The sequence below is a fragment of the Neoarius graeffei genome, chromosome 8 (genome assembly GCF_027579695.1).
Source record: "Neoarius graeffei isolate fNeoGra1 chromosome 8, fNeoGra1.pri, whole genome shotgun sequence".
Lineage (NCBI taxonomy): Eukaryota > Metazoa > Chordata > Actinopteri > Siluriformes > Ariidae > Neoarius > Neoarius graeffei.
Window position 1 is genome coordinate 83,981,309 of NC_083576.1, and position 21,921 is coordinate 84,003,229.

A 21,921-nucleotide genomic window follows, 5' to 3' on the forward strand; every position below is an offset into this window, starting at 1 on the left:
AGGCAGGGAGGTTATTAGACAGGGAGGTTATTAGACAGGGAGATTATTAGGCAGGGATATTATTAGACAGGGAGGTTAGAGGTTATTAGACAGGGAGATTATCAGGCAGGGATATTATTCGACAGGGAGATTATTAGACAGGGAGATTATTAGACAGGGATATTATTAGACAGGGAGATTATTAGACAGGGAGGTTATTAGGCAGGGATATTATTAGACAGGGAGATTATCAGGCAGGGATATTATTAGACAGGGAGATTATTAGACAGGGAGGTTATTAGACAGGGAGGTTATTAGGCAGGGATATTATTAGACAGGGAGGTTATCAGGCAGGGAGATTATTAGACAGGGAGATTATCAGGCAGGGATATTATTCGACAGGGAGATTATTAGACAGGGAGATTATTAGACAGGGATATTATTAGACAGGGAGATTATTAGACAGGGAGGTTATTAGGCAGGGATATTATTAGACAGGGAGATTATCAGGCAGGGATATTATTAGACAGGGAGATTATTAGACAGGGAGGTTATTAGACAGGGAGGTTATTAGACAGGGAGGTTATTAGGCAGGGATATTATTAGACAGGGAGATTATCAGGCAGGGATATTATTAGACAGGGAGATTATTAGGCAGGGAGATTATCAGGCAGGAATATTATTAGACAGGGAGATTATTAGGCAGGGATATTATTAGACAGGAAGATTATCAGGCAGGGATATTATTAGACAGGGAGATTATTCGGCAGAGAGATTATCAGGCAGGGAGATTATCAGGCAGGGATATTATTAGACAGGGAGATTATTAGGCAGGGATATTATCAGACAGGGAGATTATTAGACAGGGAGATTATCAGACGGAGATTATTAGACAGGGAGATTATCAGGCAGGGATATTATTAGACAGGGAGATTATTAGGCAGGGAGGTTATTAGACAGGGAGGTTATTAGACAGGGAGATTATCAGGCAGGGATATTATTAGACAGGGAGATATATTAGACAGGGATATTATTAGACAGGGAGATTATTAGGCAGGGATATTATTAGACAGGGAGGTTATTAGACAGGGAGATTATTAGACGGAGATTATTAGGCAGGGATATTATTAGACAGGGAGATTATTAGGCAGGGATATTATTAGACAGGGAGATTTTTAGACAGGGAGATTATTAGGCAGGGATATTATTAGACAGGGAGGTTATTAGACAGGGAGGTTATTAGACAGGGAGATTCTTTTGTGTAATCTGAGCTAAAGTGGGTTTTGTATTTTGGTTTTTTGGGGCGCGCGCTCTCTCTGCCATGCCGATCCTGTAAGCCGCACTGACTCAGCTGAAAACTTCGGTCCTCGAGAAAAGAGAAGCCCGCCCACACTGAAGGCTGATTGGCTTATTTTGCTGAGTAACCCAATCAGGATGCTCTTTGTCTCGCGCACTCCGTCATATGCGCGAGGCAGACATTAATGTTTCGATTGGGAATTTTTTCGTCTCGTCTCGTCTTCTTCCGCTTATCCGGGACCGGGTCGCGGAGGCAGCAGTCTAAGCATGGAAGCCCAAACTTCCCTTTCCCCAGACACCTCGGCCAGCTCCTCGGGAAGAACACCGAGGCGTTCCCAGGCCAGCCGAGAGACATAGTCCCTCCAGCGTGTCCTGGGTCTTCCCCGGGGCCTCCTCCCGGGGGGACATGCCTGGAACACCTCCCCAGGGAGGCGTCCAGGAGGCATCCGAAAAAGATGCCCGAGCCACCTCAGCTGGTTCCTCTCGATGTGGAGGAGCAGCGGCTCTACTCCGAGCTCCTCCCGAGTGACTGTGCTTCTCACCCTATCTCTAAGGGAGCGCCCAGCCACCCTGCGAAGGAAACTCATTTCAGCCGCTTGTATCCGCGATCTTGTTCTTTCTGTCATTACCCAAAGCTCATGACCATAGGTGAGAGTCGGAACGTAGATCGACCGGTAAATTGAGAGCTTCGCCTTTTGGCTCAGCTCCTTCTTCACCACGACGGACCGGTAAAGCGACCGCATCACTGCGGAGGCTGCACCGATCCGCCTGTCGATCTCACGCTCCATCCTTCCCTCACTCGTGAACAAGATCCCGAGATACTTAAACTCCTCCACTTGAGGCAGGACTTCTCCACCATTGGGAATTTTTTTTTTTTTTAAATCGCGAGTCTGATTGTGTGGCGCTGCGCAACACATTGGTCTATGTATGGGAAACCCTGCATTGCTTGCGCTCTACAGCCAGAGCAAGCTAGAACAAGCGGTTGTCATGGGGATTTGAAAAGACGCTTGGTGCTTATTTTTAGGAGAAAAACACGCTGTTGGCTTTCTAGCTCTCGAAAAAAAAAAACTATTTGAAAACCATCCATTGTGAAGAGGGAATTTCTCTATACCACGCCACTGAGCTGATCATGTGTTCGTTTTCATATCTCTCATATCTGGCGACAGTAAGCTATAGCAGCTGGTATTTACATCTGTAGCCGTCTTATGGAGCAAGCTAACGTTATGTCTTAAACTTGATTTCAGCACGTATGTTAAAACATATTAGACATAGTTACATTTATGTACACATTTCTGGCACTGTAAAAGACTTGCCTCAACACGTAACAGCAACAAAATCCAACGACTTTTCCAGTTATTCACCCCCGAGCGCGCTGGAAACTGTTCCATTGGTATGTTCAGAGCCAGTCGCAAGATGAGGTTGCCAGCTCTCTCTATAAAAAGGTGACTTTGCGGTCTGAATCTGTGGAATATTCATAAGCGAGGACTGGCAACCAGCAGTGGGTTGTGCACCAGCTTGATCAGAACTCCAATGGAAAAGAAGCGCGTGTTACTGTTTATCTCGATTGGCTGTAAACCTTGTAAGTGAAATGTTTGGCAACAATAACGTTGTAGCCTGCCTACCCCCCAAAAAAAACTCTTCGGATCTACACAATTCACACAAGTGACCTATTTTGGGACCAGAACGGTGAATTTCGCCGAAAGGTGAGGAGTTTGCATGTGTGAGATTATGAGTTGTGAGAGCCCACACATTTGGTTTCCTGCAGTTAATTGATGCAAATTATTTAAGAGTGAACTGTACAAGTAGAACCAAGTTATCAGCAATTTGACGGACCTGAAAGTGTGTTTGAAGTGTCTCCACATATCACTGCCAAGCAGAAATTGATATTCTTGGAAGTTACATTCATCCAGTGGTGACATTTTGTTTCTTAAAAATAAAAAGATAATCTTTATAACACATTTAGAACAAACTCACCACCCAGGAGTATCTGCTATTCATGGCTTTCTCTATGTCCACCAGCTCTCCCTGGTAGGGTCCAAAGTGTGCACCTACTGGAACAGTCTCCCCCTTGTTAAACACTCCCAGGCCTGCGTCAGGAATACCGGACTTCCGAATCTCTAGTTCAGGAGGAAGTGTTTGCCTGGCTCGGTCAGGAACTCCCATGAGAACAGGAGTATCAGGGATGAAGAGGGGTGGTCCGTGAAGCTCACACTTGTGAAAGAAGAAGGATTTGCAAACTTCACAATCTGGGAGTAGCAAAAACACAATGGGAAGAAATGATGCCCAAACGTGTATGCAGTATTTGTATATATGAGAACATTTACAATAGAATTGTATAAATATTAGCCCAAGAAGCTTGCCAGAAATGTTAATGGAGCAGCGGGTTGAGACTAGATGTGTGCACCAGGAAGGAGATCTTTCAGGATACAAGCATAAGTTACATGAATATGCATCCTTCGTAACTGCCTGGTCATGGTTGATTTAAATCAGCCTACTTGTTTGTTGATCGTTTGAGAAATAGAACCATCTAGCCAACCAATGTGTTAGGAAATCACAGGCAGGTACAAACAAAAATAACTGTCAAGTCAAGTTTATTTGTATAGTGCTTTTAACAATAGACATTGTCACAAAGCGGCTTTATAGAAAATTAAGGCTTTAAACATGAGCTAATTTTATCCCTAATTTATCCCCAATGAGCAAGCCTGTGGCGACGGTGGCAAGGAAAATCTCCCTCACACGACATGAGGAGGAAACCTCGAGAGGAACCAGACTCAAAAGGGAACCCATCCTCATTTGGGTGATAACAGATAGAATGATTATAAATAACTCACTTCTATAACTGTATCCTACAGTATATAGTCACAAAGTTTCACTGTGAAACCAGGAAATTCATTATAGTTTTAGCATGAAGTCTGTTTTGTTGAAGTTGTAAACTGTTCATTGATGGAAACTTGAATGCAGAACTGTTCATGACAACTGCAGTCCTAAAGTCAGCAAATCAACTGTAGTCCTCAAACATTAATGTATTACTGTAAGTGTCCAGAGCGTCTTCCAAGTGTGACTTTCAACTGTCCATACACGGCCGTCCTCCACAGGTGTTATGAGATAAGACTCCAGCCAGACGTAGGGCATCAGGATGGATCAGGCAAGTCCGAGGAACAGAAGAGGTCAGCACCACTGGTGTCTCAGGATTGACAAGTAACTCAGAGGGACAGACAGGGGGAAGAGACAAGGGTGGGGGAACACAGCTTGTTAGGTATGCCCAATATCACCTAATGTATAAGAACAGGATACATTTTGCACTGAGTGCAAGCAGGGACTCCAGCAAGACTAACTATGACAGCATAACTAAAAGGGGAGAGCCAGAAGGTAACACAGACATGATGGTGCCCTGGGACATAAAGCAGCAGCCACTACACCACCAACAAACCTGAGTGAGCAAGTGAGAGTGGGGTGTGTGTCAGCATCCATACATCCCAGTTTACCAAAACACTCTATTCCTGAGAACCCTCCAGATCTACTCCTTTACCTAATTAAAAACTATTAACAAAAGGCTTAACTAAACAGATATGTTTTCAGCCTAGACTTAAACACTGAGATTGTGTCTGAGTCCTGAACACTTCTTGGAAGGCTGTTCCATAACTGTGGGGCTTTGTAAGAAAAGGCTCTGCTCCCTGATGTAGCCTTCACTATATGAGGTACCAGCAGATAGCCTGCACCTTTTGACGTCAAGGACCAGAAGTTCACTCAGGTACTGTGGTGCGAGACCATTCAGTGCTTTAAAGGTCAATAGTACTATTTTATAATCAACACAAAATTTGATTTTGAGCCAATGCAGTGTGGATAAGACAGGGATAATGTGGTCATATCTTCTAGTTCTAGTAAAGACTCTTGCTGCTGCATTTTGAACTAACTGGAGCTTGTTTACACACTTACTGGAACATCCAGACAGTAATGCATTACAATAACCCAACTTACAGGTAACAAAAGCATGAACTAGTTTTTCTGCATCATGTAGTGACATTATATTTCTTAGCAATATTTCTGAGATGAAAGAAAGCTATCCAGGTAATGTTATCGATATGAGTTTCAAATGAAAAAAGATTAGAGTCAATGATTACACTGAGGTCTTTTACTGCTGCACGTGAAGAAACAGAAAGGCCATCCAGAGTTACTGTGTAATCAGAAAACCTAATTCTACCTGCATGTGGTCCTAGTACAAGTACTTCAGTCTTGTCAGAGTTCAGCAGAAGGAAGTTAATAAGCATCCCGTGTCTAATATCCTTTACGTATTCCTCAATTTTATTAAGCTCATGTCTCTCATCTGGCTTTGCAGAAACATACAACTGTGTGTCATCAGCATAACAGTGGAAACTAATACCATGCTTACAAATATCATCACCCACAAGTAACATATATATAAATAAAAAAGCAGTGGACCTAATACAGAACCTTGTGGAACACCAAACTTCACCTCAGAATGTCTAGAAAAATCACCATTTACATCAACAAACTGATAGGGATCAGTTAAATAAGACCTGAGCCAGGAGAGGGCCGTTCCCTTAACTCCCACAACATTTTCTAGTCTGTCCATGAGAATGGAATGATCAGTGGTTTCAAAGGCTACACCAAGGTCAGGCAATACAAGCAGGGAGACACAGCCCTGATCAGATGCCAACAGTAAGTCGTTTACTATTTTAACCAGTGCTATCTCTGTGCTATGATGAGGTCTAAATCCTGACTGATACATTTCATGGATGTTATTCCTGTGAAGATATATGAGCATAACTGCTGTGACACAGCTTTTTCTAGGATCTTGGAGATAAATGGGAGGTTTGATATTGGCCTATAATCGGACAGCTGACAGGGGTTGAGGTCAGGTTTTTTTAAATCAGGGGTGTGACAATTGCTAGTTTAAAGAATTTGGGTGCATAGTCAATTCTAAAGGAAGAATGTATTATTTTTAGAAGAGGTTCAATTGTTTCTGGTATTATCTGTTTGAAGAGGTAAGGGATCTAGTACAGAAGTTGAAGATTTTGATGTGGAGATTAATGAAATTAGTTTGATTTCTCTAAAAATATTCTAATTGTTAAATCATTTATATTGTTAACTACAGAATTACTCTAATTGTCTGGCCGGAAATTATTAGTTTAAAATTTGTCAGATATTTTCAATTTTGTCATTGAAAAATTTCATGAAGTCATTGCTATGACATGTTGCAGGTGTGCATGAGTCTATAGTGGTCTAAATATGTGCAGAATAAAAATTATATATCAATCAATCAAATAAATAAATAAACAAACCACTTGTTTCCCTATTTGAGCATGCTGACACTTCTGGCATTTCTAGATCTACAAATTTTTCCAGTGGCATTTAAATTAAATTTTTTTAACGTGTAGGCAACACCCACTTCAAGAGTAAACCAGAATACACTCACGCCAGTCCACTGCAGGGAATCATGCACCCACACATGAACAAACTTGTTCACACCTAGTGGTAATTTAAGCATAGCCTATTTGCCCATACCTGAAGGAAACAAGTGGACCCAGAGGAAACCTACACAAACATGGGGAGAACATGCAAATCTCAACAGAGACAATAATCTGAGCTCAGGATCAAATCCACAACCCGAGAGCCATGATACCATGATGATGCACCACCAGTATTCCCCTAAACCTGTACACAGGTATTTGGACACCTGACCATCACACACACAAATGCTTGTTGAGCATCTCATTCCAGATTCAATCGTCTTTGCTTTTCAACTAAGCTCCACTATTCTGGGAATACTTTCCACCAGAGCATTCATGAGGTCAGGCACTAATGTTGGGTGAGGAGGCCTGGGGTGCAGTTGGTGTTCCACTTCATCCCAATGGTGTTCAGTAGGTTCAAGGTCAGGGTTCTGTGCAGGACACTAGAGTTCTTCCACTCCAAACTTAACACACATGGAGCTTGCTTTGTGCACAGGGACATCGTCATGCTGGAACAGGTTTTGGCTTCTTAGTTCCAGTGAAGAGAATTTGGAAAGCTACAGCTTGCAAAAACATTCAATTGTGTGCTTCTAATGTTGTGGTAACAGTTTGGAGAAGAACCACATATGCGTGTGATGGTCGGGGTGCACAAACTTTAGCCATATATTGTAAATAATTACATATAGGGTTCGTGCAGGATTTTTGTGAAGACATTCAAGGACATCTCAAGGAGTATTCAAGGACCAAAATCAAAATTTTCAAGGGCCACATCACGATGGGTACAATCAGGATAATGAACATTTCACTGAACTTTTGAATGAGGGAAAACTGGCGTTTTGGGTTGCAAAAACCTTTCCAAAATATTCCTCCACAACCAGTTTCACAACCATAATATCGACATAGTTTGTGTTTATATTTAGTCTTCTTTGCTTTTTGAGGTGTTTAGTTTTGGAATTTATGATCGTTAAAGTCGCTCATGGTTCGAAGCTTGGTAGCCGAGCCTTTTGTTTCGTTTGTTATTAGAAAAAAACATGGCCTTTGCACAGGTGTTACATTTTATTCATTTCTTTTATTTTTGCTTGTTATATTTTAAAACAGATTTCGAAAACAATCATTAGAAACACTGTCACTGATGTAATTGAAATCTGTTACATTTCAATAACAAATTTAAACATGGAAAACTTTCTAAAAAACTGTATATGGCAGAATTTGTTTGCAACAAACTGTCTCTGTGTTATAGCAATGTAACCATTGCGGCTAAGCGATTTGGTTCACTCAAAATTAAAAATGTTAATGCTTGAGCTTCTTCTTTAGCACTTCAATTTTATCGTTTACCTCATTAGCCTCGAGTTCCATATCCTTTATTGTCCTCTCGAAGCTGTTGGCTTTCGTGACATGCACTATCTTGCGTTCTTGTTCTGCTAGTTCCATCAGCTTGTCAACACTCTCTTTCAGTTGAGATGAATCTTCTAGTATACATCTCCTTCTTGTTTGCATAGCGAAAATTTCATCACTGACATCCTGGTTCATGCACTCTTTCTCTCTCTCCTTGTGCACACCTGCACGCCCAACAGGAGAATTCAATATGGCACCAGAGAACCAAAGTGCATGTGCGAAAACACAGGAAGCCCAGTGTTCATTTTAAATGACAATCGTGTCATCGTTTTTCTATATTCTCTAATTTTTCCTTTTTAATTTAATTTTTTAATTATTGCACCTAAATACACGGGAAGAATTTAAGTATTTTTTTCAAGGAGTATTTATAATTTTTCAAGGAATTTTTCCTATTTTCAAAGAGTTTCAAGTGCCCTTGAAATGAGTTTTCAAATTCCAGCACTTTTCAAGGAGTTCAAGGACCTGCACGAGCCCTGACATCCATGGAGCTGGAAACCAGTGTTGTTCTGGAGCAAATGTAGGGGTAACTATTTAAATGTATGTATTTAAAGAAAAAAATGATTTAGTTTTCCTTACTCCTACGTATGATATTAAACTCTCTAAAAACATAAAAACCATGCAAGTTCATTTCGTCATAATTTGGTGATTAAATTATCTATAACAGAGGCTACATCCCAAATAACCCACTATTATCCTTTCAGTGCACTAGATAATGTGTCAGGTAGAATAATCAGTGAGAGTGTTACTGAGCTCCTGATCTCGTACAGAGGTAGTCTCTATTGTCAGGATATTCCTCTTTAACGGCGAGAACTTCAGGTGGATTCTCGAGGTTGTTTTCATGGTTGTAGATGTTCAACTCCAATGTCTCCTCTTTCTTCACACAGACTCCTGACACTTCGGATGTCCCTCCATCTGAAATCTCAATTTTCACGTCTTCATACAGCTAAAGATCAAACAAGAATAACACTTATTCAGAAAAGACTTTAGATTTCCTTTTTCATTAAGCTACGGTCATACTACAGCTCGCAATGCTTTGTGATGGGTTATAGATGAAAATGAGGCATTTTGGTGGCGATGCTTGACAATGTACAGGTGAGCTAAAAGTTGTGGTCACACAGCAGGCGAACACTTGACTGTCACATCTTTGCAAACTTGAGTCTGGTTCAGGTTGAGTGGCCACGCACACTCACGGAGTGCGTTGTGCGTGATCGTGGGACCCAGTCATTATGAGAAACACCTGATACTGATTTGAGTGCAAATGCATATGAGGACACTGTTTTCACAGAAACTTTGCGAAGTATCATCATCAGTGTCACATTTGTTTCTAGCCATGATTATGACTCTGGTTAAATACTCTGCTTTCTGCTTTTTGCTTCTGGTTTCATTTGTGTTTTGTTTTTGTAAACATTACACCTGCTAACAAACATGCATCTTGCACTGACATCTGTCAAACGCCACATACAGAGCCTAATCTAGGAATTTGAAAATAGGGGACAGATCGCTCACTAGTTGTAGAAACAGGGGACAGAAAATATTAACATGGGTAAAAATATCCCTCATTTGTTCCAGTTAGTGGGGACAGAAAAATAAGTAATACATTGGTAGATATTTTCAAGAGTACATCTATAAACAGAACAGTTTTATTCATAAAACTAAATACATGTAACAAACATTCATATCAGACGTTAATCTATATAATATCATAATTATGGCACTATACATATCCTTTAATACAGTGATATGAAAACCATATCAGCAAACACTTATCCATAGTTTATAGTATTGCACAAACATTATGATCAGATCTGAACTTTAAAAATGTAAAGATTTTAGATCAAAAACTATATGAAGAATTATATACTGCAAAACCTTACAAATATGACTAGTTTTCTGTTATATGACTAGGTTACTGTTTTACTATAAATCATGTGACTAGCCTGTTTTTACCAATTTGACCACCAGTAGTATAATGTTGCATTTCAAATATGACTAGGTTAATATTGCATATCAAATATGACTAGGTTAATATTACATCATTTGATATAGTTAAGTCTAAAATCCATGTAGTCTTGCCACTATTAATTAATAATAAGATGAAAAATCTGACTTTCTGAATAAAATAAAATCACTATCAAATATTTTAAAATGCTATCATATTTGTTTTGTTCAGACCACCTTTCATGAAAGTGAAAAACATTAAACAATCTACCTATGTTTAAACTAGATTTTGACATAAATGACTGGAGATAATCTCAAAATTCAGACTTCCTAAAAAGTATATAATCTCTGTCATTTACAATCTTACAGTACCTACAATTACACAAGAACAGATTAAATATATTTCATAATATTTTTAAATAAAACTTACATAATACCAAACATTATCAAACTAATTGTATATTGGCATTAGGAAAATAATATCAAATTCAAACTTCAAAAATCATTATCAATCAGAATCAAATGACTTAGTATGTCTTCACACTGTCATATAATTACTCTAAGATCATATTTGTACACAAACTTATATATGTCTTATATATCAACTGAGCACCTTTACTATTTGAATATGATTAATAACATAATACTCACTTCTGTGTCTTCGTTTTGTTTCCTTTTTTCGTCCAAAGGTCTTTCAACGTGACCACGCATTTTGACATTGTTATGTTTGGATGAGACAGAACGATATGCCATGTGCTTTTGGGTATTTTTAAAACACTTCACACGATTGGTTGAGATACACTGTCTTCCGGTTCAATAACCAATGATATAATAGTTCACAAAAAACTGTTTTACCCGCTAAATAAACCATTCAGAATACTTCGGTCCTTTCCGATATTTTCCGATTGGTGTGTAAACAACGCTATATTTACCGCAGTGCTTGCTAGCTGGTGCTGACAAATTGATACGCACAAGATTCAGTAAAACACGACTACACGCTCTCTACTTATAAATGCGCGACAAAATGAATAGATACGCGATATCACTCTCGTGCCCAAAAAGTGGATGTGCGACAGACAGATAAAAAACGCGTATTATCGCGTATTACGCGCCCTAGATTAGGCTCTGACATACCTGACAAAATACTTTTCAAAGCCTCTGTGAAAACAGCATCCTGATATGCACGTCCTGATTGTGCTCAAATCAGCATCAGACGTTTTCCATTATAATTGGGTCCCAAGAGCGTGCACAACGCGCTTTTTAAGTCTCGGGGAAAATTAGGCTATGCCGATGAATCTCCTGTGAACACTGGGGACATGGATTCAAGTCAAATACATCTCAAGAGGCTCAAAGAAGGTTCTCTGAGCTTCAGTTAGTATTCCCAAACCCATCCGTGAGTATTCGCTGCTTAGTTTGCTGACGAAAACATTGCCACCAAATTTCAACGCATGCATTGACATTTTTTGCAGCATTTTGGGCCACTCACGAAGCAGATACACACCTCGTGAAATTTGGAGAACATTTGCCTTGCATCGCACAATTGGTGGCGATGCTACCAATTTTTCATCGCCAAGTATTCAGAAACCCATTGCGAGCTGTAGTGTGAGCAGGGCTTTATGTATTATGAGCGGAGCACCATACCTAAGAAAAAATGGTAAACCCATCAAGTCAATTTTTTGTGGTTTGTCCGTGTACCACCAGTCATACACACCGCCTAGTGGTCAGTGTTAGTAATTACCAGTCATACACACCGCCTAATGGCCAGTGTTAGTAATTACCGTCATACACACCACCTCGTGGCCAGTGTTAGTAATTACAGTCATACACACTGCCTCATGGCCAGTGTTAGTAATTACAGTCATACACACCGCCTAGTGGCCAGTGTTAGTAATTACTAGGGCTGTAACGATACACCCAACTCACGATTCGATTCGTATCGCGATTTCTGACCCACGATTCGATACACCCACGATTTTTTTAAAATGTATTTTTAAAGTAGTAAATTTGACTTATTAACATTTACTTACTTACATTAACTATTTAATAACAAATAATTCAGACCACTGCAGAGAATGAGTAATATGTATGCAAAAATGAACAAATGTATATCCAAAGACTGTTTTATTTCTCAAAATAATACTGTTGAGCCGGAAGCTCTGGTTTTTTCGGTTCTGAAAAAGTAATTTTTCCAAATCGTGTAAATCCGTTAAGATTTTTTTGGGGGGGTGGCTCTCTCACTGTCTCACTCTCATAGGGCCAATGATTTTCTGTCATCGCGGAAAACAGATGGAAATTACAGAATTTTTATAGTGAAACCATAGACGTCGCCAGACCCATTTTAGGGTAGCTCCAGCCACCCTATCTTATGGCAAAGCCACCCTATATTTTTTGCCCTTTTTAAAATTATTTATATTTTTATTTTTTTTCCCAAAAAAAAACAAAGGCAGTAAAGCACTGAACATGAGCCATCAAGAACGCAAGTTAATCCGAACAACAGTTTCTGCTTGCTTATTTATTGTTTAATGCAATATTATTAATATCGTTATGATTCCTCCTCATTGGCTCTGTGTCAAGCGTCACGTCGAGTGGTAGGCTAGTAGGACTTAAAAAACTACGCGGGCATTCTGCAGCAGGCGCGGTGCGGGCTTCCATTGAGTTGGGTTTGCAGAGAGTCAGAATTCTATGCTTTCATTTGCAGACACACACGGTGAGATTGTAATTTGATGTCAGTGGTTTGCATTTGCTTAACTTTACCTAGGCTATATTGAGTCTTCTGTAGAATGTTTACATGATGATTTGTGAAGCACTTGCCCTCTTCAGTTTGCGCAGGAATGCATGACACCTACCATTGTTTTTTTCACGTTTTTGTAGTTTAGCTGGTGAAGTTGCTTCAGCAAGCAATTAAATGATGAAAGCAATTTTAAAATAGAATAGAAATGGTGGGAAGTGTGTCCCCAAGGTGTGATGCTCTTGAAATAATGAATTGATTGACAGCCTTAGTAGGTGCTCTGAAAAATGTTCGGCGCGCGCTGCGCGCGCACAATACCTTTTCTCCTCTGGGTGCTAAGCTACCCCTGTCTCTCAAACCTAGTGACGTCCCTGAGTGAAACATTGCTCGCGTGTCAAAATGTAACTACCGCAGAAGGCTTCCACTCAAGCAGACATGCCTTCAGTGTTGCCAGATATTGCTAACATTTTCCACCCCAAAATATGTTCAAAACCAGCCAAAAAGCACCTAAACCCGCCCAATCTGGCAACACTGCATGCCTTTCTGGTCAAGTGATTGTGATTGGCTTGTGGCACACCTAGCCAGCCAATGAGCTGCTTGTTTACAGATTCGCTCCCCGCGTCGCAACCAGAATGGCGACCACTTAAAAGAAATGAATGCTCTGCCAGTGGCGAGTGTGGACGTTGTGTGACTCGCAGAAGATTGTCGCAGGTCGGCGAAAAAACGACTTACTAATAGATATAAAAAATAAAAGTAATTTAAGTAAGTTTAAAATGTAATTTAAATAAAAAGTAAAGTATTCATAAATTGAAGTTTGGAAGCACCTCTGTTTTTGGGCTGAGGAGAAGTTTGAAAGGGTGTACCGCGATTCTGCCTTCTTGTATCGCGACACGGATCGTGGCTCTGCGTATCGCGATTTCGATACGCATATTGTTACAGCCCTAGTAATTACAGTCATACACACCGCCTAGTGGCCAGTGTTAGTAATTACCAGTCATACACACCACCTAGTGGTCAGTGTTAGTAATTACCAGTCATACAAACCTAGTGGCCAGTGTTAGTAATTACCAGTCATACACACCACCTAGTGGCCAGTGTTAATAATTACCGTCATACACACCACCTCGAGGCCAGTGTTAGTAATTACCAGTCATACACACCACCTAGTGGTCAGTGTTAGTAATTACCAGTCATACACACCGCCTAGTGGCCAGTGTTAGTAATTACCAGTCATACACACCGCCTAGTGGCCAGTGCTAGCCAGTAAAGAAATAAAGCAAAAGAGACTGGCTATGATAGAAGAAAATTCTACAACCCAGAAACAGATGGGAGCTCCGCGTTTAGGCAGTGCCTAAATCTATTAGGTTCTGTGTGATTAGCAGGACAGCTTGTAGGCTGGCAGTGAAGCAAGGCAGCAAAAGACAAACACTGGTCAAATTTTAACATCATACTGTTATTGTTTTTGCAACACAAATCATTATTGAGCTTTACCTGTGAGAGATCAGGAGACTGAGACGTCCTAGAGGAGCAGTGTCTGTCTCCTGCTGAGCTCATTATAACAGCTCTACAAAAGATTATTATTATTAATACCATTAACAACAACGTGTTTGAGATTTCGATTATGTATAACTGTTCATGAACTATTAAACCTCAACATTAATGCTTTTTATTGTGAAAAAGTTAAACAAAAACATCAAGCTACAAAATCTAGGTTAGTTAACTAAATCTATATGAATTATTTTTATCTGTTGTATATTCACAATTTTATATTCATCTCATCATCTGTAGCCGCTTTATCCTGTTCTACAGGGTCGCAGGCAAGCTGGAGCCTATCCCAGCTGACTACGGGCGAAAGGCGGAGTGGGGTACACCCTGGAAAAGTCGCCAGGTCATCACAGGGCTGACACATAGACACAGACAACCATTCACACTCACATTCACACCTACGGTCAATTTAGAGTCACCAGTTAACCTAACCTGCATGTCTTTGGACTGTGGGGGAAACCGGAGCACCCGGAGGAAACCCACGCAGACACGGGGAGAACATGCAAACTCCGCACAGAAAGGCCCTCGCTGGCCGCTGGGTTCGAACACGGAACCTTCTTGCTGTGAGGCGACTGTGCTAACCACTACACCACCGTGCCATTTTGTTTGAAAACTTTCAGTCAAAGTTTGCAAATGAGCAAATTCCTTTGATGCATTCCAATATGATTTTGATAGGATTTCTAGTGCTTTTTAAAAATTCTGTTGGAAAGTGTTTAGTGAGAGAGATGCATTTTAGTAGTACTAAGACAGCGCAGTATTTATTTAATTGAGTTGTTACCTCCGCCAAGGAGGTTATGTTTTCGGTAGCGTTTGTTTGTTTGTTGGTTTGCCTGTTAGCAACATTACGGAAAAGGTTATGAACGGACTGCTCTGAAATTTTTTCCAGAGGTGTGACTGGGCACAAGTAACAATCCATTACATTTTGGTGGTGATCTGGATCACCTTCTGGATCCAGGATTTTTTTAAAGGATTCTTTATCATTGCGAGATAGGCCCATTGTTGGAATTTTTACATATAACTCCATAACAAATGACCAGAGTGTTTGGTAAAAAAAAAAATACACAAAAGGATCTCCATGAGTTCTATAAAGTATCAAAGTTTGATCTGGATCCAGACAAAATTCTGGATACTATGATCCAGAACACACAAAAATGAGGGGGATGTTAGAATTTTTAACGCTGTAAGGTAACAAATGAAGATACAGACATGCAAACAACACCAAATTGTAGCCAAGACTCTGCTGAATCAGTAGTATGTCAACGGATTTGATGTATCTTCAATAGCTACGGAGCTAGATCCAGAAGAAAACAGCCATTATGGAAATATCATTTTCTTGTGAATAACTTTTGAAGTAATAGTGATACAAGTCCCCTCCTAGAACTGCCACCTTATTGTGGTGGAGGGGTTTGTGTGCTTGAATGATCCTAGGAGCTATGTTGTCGGGGGCATTATGCCCCTGTCAGGGTTTCCCAAGGCAGACAGGTCCTAGGTGACAGGCCAGACTAAGAGCAGTTCACCAAAACCCCTATGGAGAAAAATCAGAGGACCGTGACGTCGCCCGGGATGACGCAGCCGGGGCCCCACCCTGGAGCCAGGCCCGGGGTTGGGGCTCGTATGCGAGCGCTTGGTGGCCGGGCCTTTGCCCATGGGGCCCGGCCGGGCTCAGCCCGAAGAGGTGACGTGGGCCCAACCTCCTGTGGGTTCACCACCCACAGAGGTAGCAGTAGGGGACTGGTGCAATGTGGATTGGGTGGCAGTCGAAGGCAGGGGCCTCGACGACCTGATCCCCGGACACAGCGGCTGGCTGTTGGGACATGGAATGTCACTTCGTTGGGGGGGAAAGAGCCTGAGCTTGTGCGGGAGGTTGAGAGGTACCGGCTAGAGATAGTCGGGCTCACCTCCACGCACAGCTTGGGCTCTGGAACCCAGCTCCTCGAGAGGGGCTGGACTCTCCACTTCTCTGGAGTCGCCCGTGGTGAGCGGCGGCGGGCTGGTGTGGGCTTGCTTATAGCTCTCCAGCTCAGCCGCCATGTGTTGGAGTTTACCCCAGTGAACGAGAGGGTCGCCTCTCTGCGCCTTCGGATTGGGGAGAGGGCTCTTGCTGTTGTTTGTGCCTACGGCCCAAATAGCAGTATAGAGTATCCGGCCTTCTTGGAGTCCCTGGGAGAGGTACTGAGGAGTGCTCAGACTGGGGACTCCATTGTGTTACTGGGGGACTTCAATGCTCACGTGGGAGATGACAGTGACACCTGTAGGGGCGTGGTTGGGAGGAACGGCCTCCCCGATCTGAACCCGAGTGGTGTTTTGTTATTGGACTTCTGTGCTAGTCACGGTTTGTCCATAACGAACACCATGTTCGAGCATAGGGGTGTCCATAAGTGCACGTGGCACCAGGACACCTTAGGTTGGAGGTCAATGATAGACTTTGTAGTCGTTTCATCTGATCTCCGACCCTATGTCTTGGACACTCAGGTGAAGAGAGGGGCTGAGCTGTCAACTGATCACCACCTGGTGGTGAGTTGGATCCGCTGGCGGAGGAGGAAGCTGGACAGACCTGGCAGGCCCAAACGTATGGTGAGGGTCTGCTGGGAACGTCTGGCCGAGCACTCTGTTGGGGAGGTCTTTAACTCCCACCTCCGGGAGACGGGGGACATTGAGTCTGAGTGGACCATGTTCTCTACCTCCATTGTGGACGCAGCTGTTCGGAGCTGTGGCCGCAAGGTCTCCGGTGCCTGTCATGGCGGCAATCCCCGAACCCGGTGGTGGACACCAGAAGTAAGGGATGCCGTCAAGCTGAAGAAGGAGTCCTATCGGGCCATGTTAACCTCCAGGACTCCCGAGGCAGCTGACGGGTATCGGCAGGCCAGGCGTGCTGCAGCTCGGGTAGTTGCGGAGGCAAAAACTTGGAACTGGGATGAGTTCGGGGAGGCCATGGAGAAGGACTATCGGTCGGCCTCGAAGAAATTCTGGCAAACCGTCCGGCGCCTCAGGAGGGGGAAGCAGTACTCTGCCAACACTGTTTACAGTGCGGGTGGGGAGCTGTTGACCTCGACTGGGGACATTGTCGGGTGGTGGAAGGAATACTTTGAGGATCTCCTCAATCCCACCGTCATGTCTTCCACTGAGGAGACTGAGGCTGATGACTCAGAGGTGGACTCGTCCATTACCCAAGCCGAAGTCACTGAGGTGGTTTGCAAGCTCCTCGGTGGCAAGGCACCGGGGGTGGATGAGATCCGCCCTGAGTATCTCAAGTCTCTGGATGTTGTGGGGCTGTCTTGGTTGACACGCCTCTGCAACATCGCGTGGCGGTCAGGGACAGTGCCTCTGGAGTGGCAGACTGGGGTGGTGGTCTCTCTTTTTAAGAAAGGGGACCGGAGAGTGTGTCCCAATTATAGGGGAATCACACTTCTCAGCCTCCCAGGGAAGGTTTACTCCAGGGTACTGGAGAGGAGAATTCGACCAATAGTCGAACCTCGGATCCAGGAGGAACAATGCGGTTTTCGTCCTGGTCGCGGAACACTGGACCAGCTCTATACCCTTCATAGGGTGCTCGAGGGTTCATGGGAGTTTGCCCAACCAGTCCACATGTGCTTTGTGGATCTGGAGAAGGCATTCGACCGTGTCCCCCGTAGTATTCTGTGGGGGGTGCTTCGGGAGTATGGGGTTCGGGGCTCTTTGCTAAGGGCTGTCCGGTCCCTGTACGAACGGAGCAGGAGTCTGGTTCGCATTGCCGGCAGTAAGTCAGACCTGTTCCCAGTGCATGTTGGACTCCGGCAGGGCTGCCCTTTGTCACCGGTTCTGTTCATAATTTTTATGGACAGAATTTCTAGGCGCAGCCAGGGGCCAGAAGGAATCCTGTTTGGGAACCACAGGATTTCATCTCTGCTTTTTGCGGATGATGTTGTCCTGTTGGCTTCTTCAAACCAGGACCTTCAGCATGCACTGGGGCGGTTTGCAGTCGAGTGTGAAGCGGCTGGGATGAGAATCAGCACCTCCAAGTCCGAGGCCATGGTTCTCGACCGGAAAAGGGTGGCTTGCCCTCTCCAGGTTGGTGGAGAAGTTCTGCCTCAAGTGGAGGAGTTTAAGTATCTCAGGATCTTGTTCATGAGTGAGGGAAGGATGGAGCGTGAGATCGACAGGCGGATCGGTGCAGCCTCTGCAGTGATGCGGTCGCTTTACCGGTCCGTCGTGGTGAAGAAGGAGCTGAGCCAAAAGGCGAAGCTCTCAATTTACCGGTCGATCTACGTTCCGACTCTCACCTATGGTCATGAGCTTTGGGTAATGACCAAAAGGACAAGATCGCGGATACAAGCGGCCGAAATGAGTTTCCTTCGCAGGGTGGCTGGGCGCTCCCTTAGAGATAGGGTGAGAAGCACAGTCACTCGGAAGGAGCTCGGAGTAGAGCCGCTGCTGCTCCACATCGAGAGGAATCAGCTGAGGTGGCTCGGGCATCTTTTTCGGATGCCTCCTGGACGCCTCCCTGGGGAGGTGTTCCAGGCATGTCCCCCCGGGAGGAGGCCCCGGGGAAGACCCAGGACACGCTGGAGGGACTATGTCTCTCGCCTGGCCTGGGAACGCCTCGGTGTTCTTCCCGAGGAGCTGGCCGAGGTGTCTGGGGAAAGGGAAGTTTGGGCTTCCCTGCTTAGACTGCTGCCTCCGCGACCCGGTCCCGGATAAAGCGGAAGAAGACAAGACGAGACGAGAAGACGAGTGATACAAGTATGATTCCAAATGCTATGGGTATGTTTTCATGGTCAATGAATCCAATAATATTGCCGGTTGTAACCTATTGGTATATAACTTTTAAATATGACGAATAAATTAATATTTTTTTTTCATTTTTCTATGACTTTTTATCTCACACATACTGTATGACACAATATCTCGTATGTGAGAATTAGTATCTCACTTTAGGTAGGTCATTCCATGCCAAATCAACAAATATCTGACAAATTTATGCTCAACCATCTCAGATTTCAATGCAATTTGGAGGGCTCAGAGATACTATTAAAAGAAGTTAATCCCCAAATTTGAGCTTCCTATCTCCAACGGTTTCAGAGATACAGGCATGTGAATTTTTCGATTTTTTTGCATTTTGCTCAAAATATACATATTTCAAAGTGTAATATAATCTTTATTATGCAAGATAGAAACCTAAAATTTTGCACAGAGAGACTCAATGTCTTGTACTACAAGCTTCAACTTAGAATTTCAATGTCATTGTATATTAGATGGTGATTTTAACAAGGAAATTAAAAAAGACAAATTTGCTTTTTTTTTTGCATTTTTAACTCATTCTGGAAGCTTGCCTGTGGCAGTAATGCTTAAACTAAGAATGTTATTCAAATCTACACAGAAATATCTACCAATTTCAGTTTTACCAAGTCTCCACTATTCCTAGTTTGTCTGTAATAGGGTTTTGAAATTCACCGATTTCTAAAACATGCCATTTTCAGTAGCAAGAAATCCAATGTGGGATAGCAGTTAGGAACTTGTAAATTTTTTTCAGTAATCCCCAAGACCCATATTTTATATTTCCAAATTTTTGTTCTGTGTCTCTCAAGTATTTTTAAACTACAGGGGTTTAAAAAAATCCATTTTCACCAAATTCGAATTTTTGATATATTTTCATATAACTGATATTTGAGGGTTAATAAATGCTTCAATAAGGCTCAAGTAGGTTAGGAGACATGTTTCTTCCTCAATTTTAAATAAAATTTCAATTAATGCTCAGTATTAATTATTTGTAAATTGATTTTAATCTAAGACTGTGAAACATTAGCAATCAATGACCAGCTATTGTGTACCAGTCAACAGCCAGCCTTATCAATATCAACACAGCACAATAGGTGACCTTTGATACCAGAACAGGTGGCTCATATCTTATAGTTTTAGAGTCTGTAAACTGCATACTTGTTCAGATAACATTATATTGCTTGGATTATATTAAATACATTGTAATACAGAGCACTGAGAAAATTTACCAGTGTTATTAACTGAATGTGTTTCTTTGCAAGGATTGGATATTTTGAATAGTTGACTAGGGAATTTAATTGTAGTTGCTTTCAATTTGAGATCAGTATAAATGAGTTTGTTCTTAGACATCTAGAAATGGCTGAACTTCCTCCCTGTTCTATAGGAACTGGACTAAAGAAAGATTCTGACTGCCATAAACTAACATACAACAGAAATTGTAAGTTAAATACACTCTCTCAGTATAGTTTGGAGCAAATTTCATTTGATTTGGCATGGAATGACCCAGGTGTAAGTCTCAATATGTGGTGAAATGAGCTGCTTGGCGGAGTTCTGCACTCTCCGAGTGCTTTTCTAGTTACTATTTTGGTTAAATCTTATATAAAATTTTAATATATTATGATATTATAGTTCTCTGTATTTTTACATGAGCTTACAGAAGGAAAACCCATTTGATGCAATCCAATAATACTTTCATTCACTGCGACTATTTTAAGAAATGATAAACATTCTTCTACAGCATCACTTGTGTTATTTTCTGTGGGTCTCTGTATGGATACAATATTCAGGCAGGAGATTTTTCAGCTCACAATCTGATTCAAGACTTCCCTTTCATTGTTATTATATTAAAATTCAAGATGAGTATTATTTCAGATTTTTCACTCTGAGCTCTCTCAGGCCTGACACATGAATCCCATCACCTACAGTAACTGATAGAACAATATCAACAATTCAAAAACTCTTTAATTGTATAAATCTGAAATGGTTTGCAATTAAGTGGGATACACTGTTTTTATCGTTTCAGCCACGCATCAGACCCTCGGCCAACTGAAAATGTCTTTCACGCACTTTTCTCCCCCAGGAGAGTTTTGAAAAGCATTCTCTCATACTGAATGTAGTGGACTTGAATAATGGACACCCATTTGGGATTGGACCTCACAGCTTTATTTTAACTTACCTCAGGGTTTAAAGCGCAATGAATCTTCAAACGTAAGCAAAACAATGCACATGGATTCTTAATTGTACCAGATATAACCTCCACTGGAAATTTTGTTCGAAACATTTAATATAATGATGATTGGCGCTGTTATCTTCAGATTTTACAGCAAAAAACATGCAGAGCCTTTTTCTTCTCCAATGTTCTCTGGCGGTTGGAGGAGCACCGAGGCGCTTTACTGCCCCCACCTGGTCTACTACTTTATTAATTGATAAAGCGTATTTAAACACATCAATATAAATAAAACATATAAATACAAGTAATATAAAACTTATAAAATAAATTAAAATAAATAAAATTAAAGTTCAAGGCTAGCATACAGGGACGAGGTGGAGCGGCTGTCAGAGTGGTGCAAAGTCAGCAATCTGCTCCTCAACACCACCAAAACAAAGGAGCTGGTTATTGACTTTAGGAAAAACAAAGCTGACATCCAGCCACTCATCATCAACAGGGCCTGTGTGCAGGGCCACTGACAGCTTTGGCTGGGCCCGGGACAAAATGCTTTGAATGCCCCCCCCCCCCCCCCCCCCCACCCCAAAACCAGCAACCTCACACACATTGTGATCCTGTGAAGTAATCCCCAATTTCACTGAATCTTT

At 42.1% G+C, this 21,921-nt stretch overlaps 1 pseudogene; it reads right to left on the reverse strand.

Annotated features, from left to right (window-relative positions):
* The window catches only part of LOC132890979 (zinc finger protein 850-like), a 127,935-nt pseudogene extending 106,482 nt beyond the window's left edge, over nucleotides 1-21,453 (reverse strand).
* Between the last annotated feature and the right edge of the window lie 468 nt (nucleotides 21,454-21,921).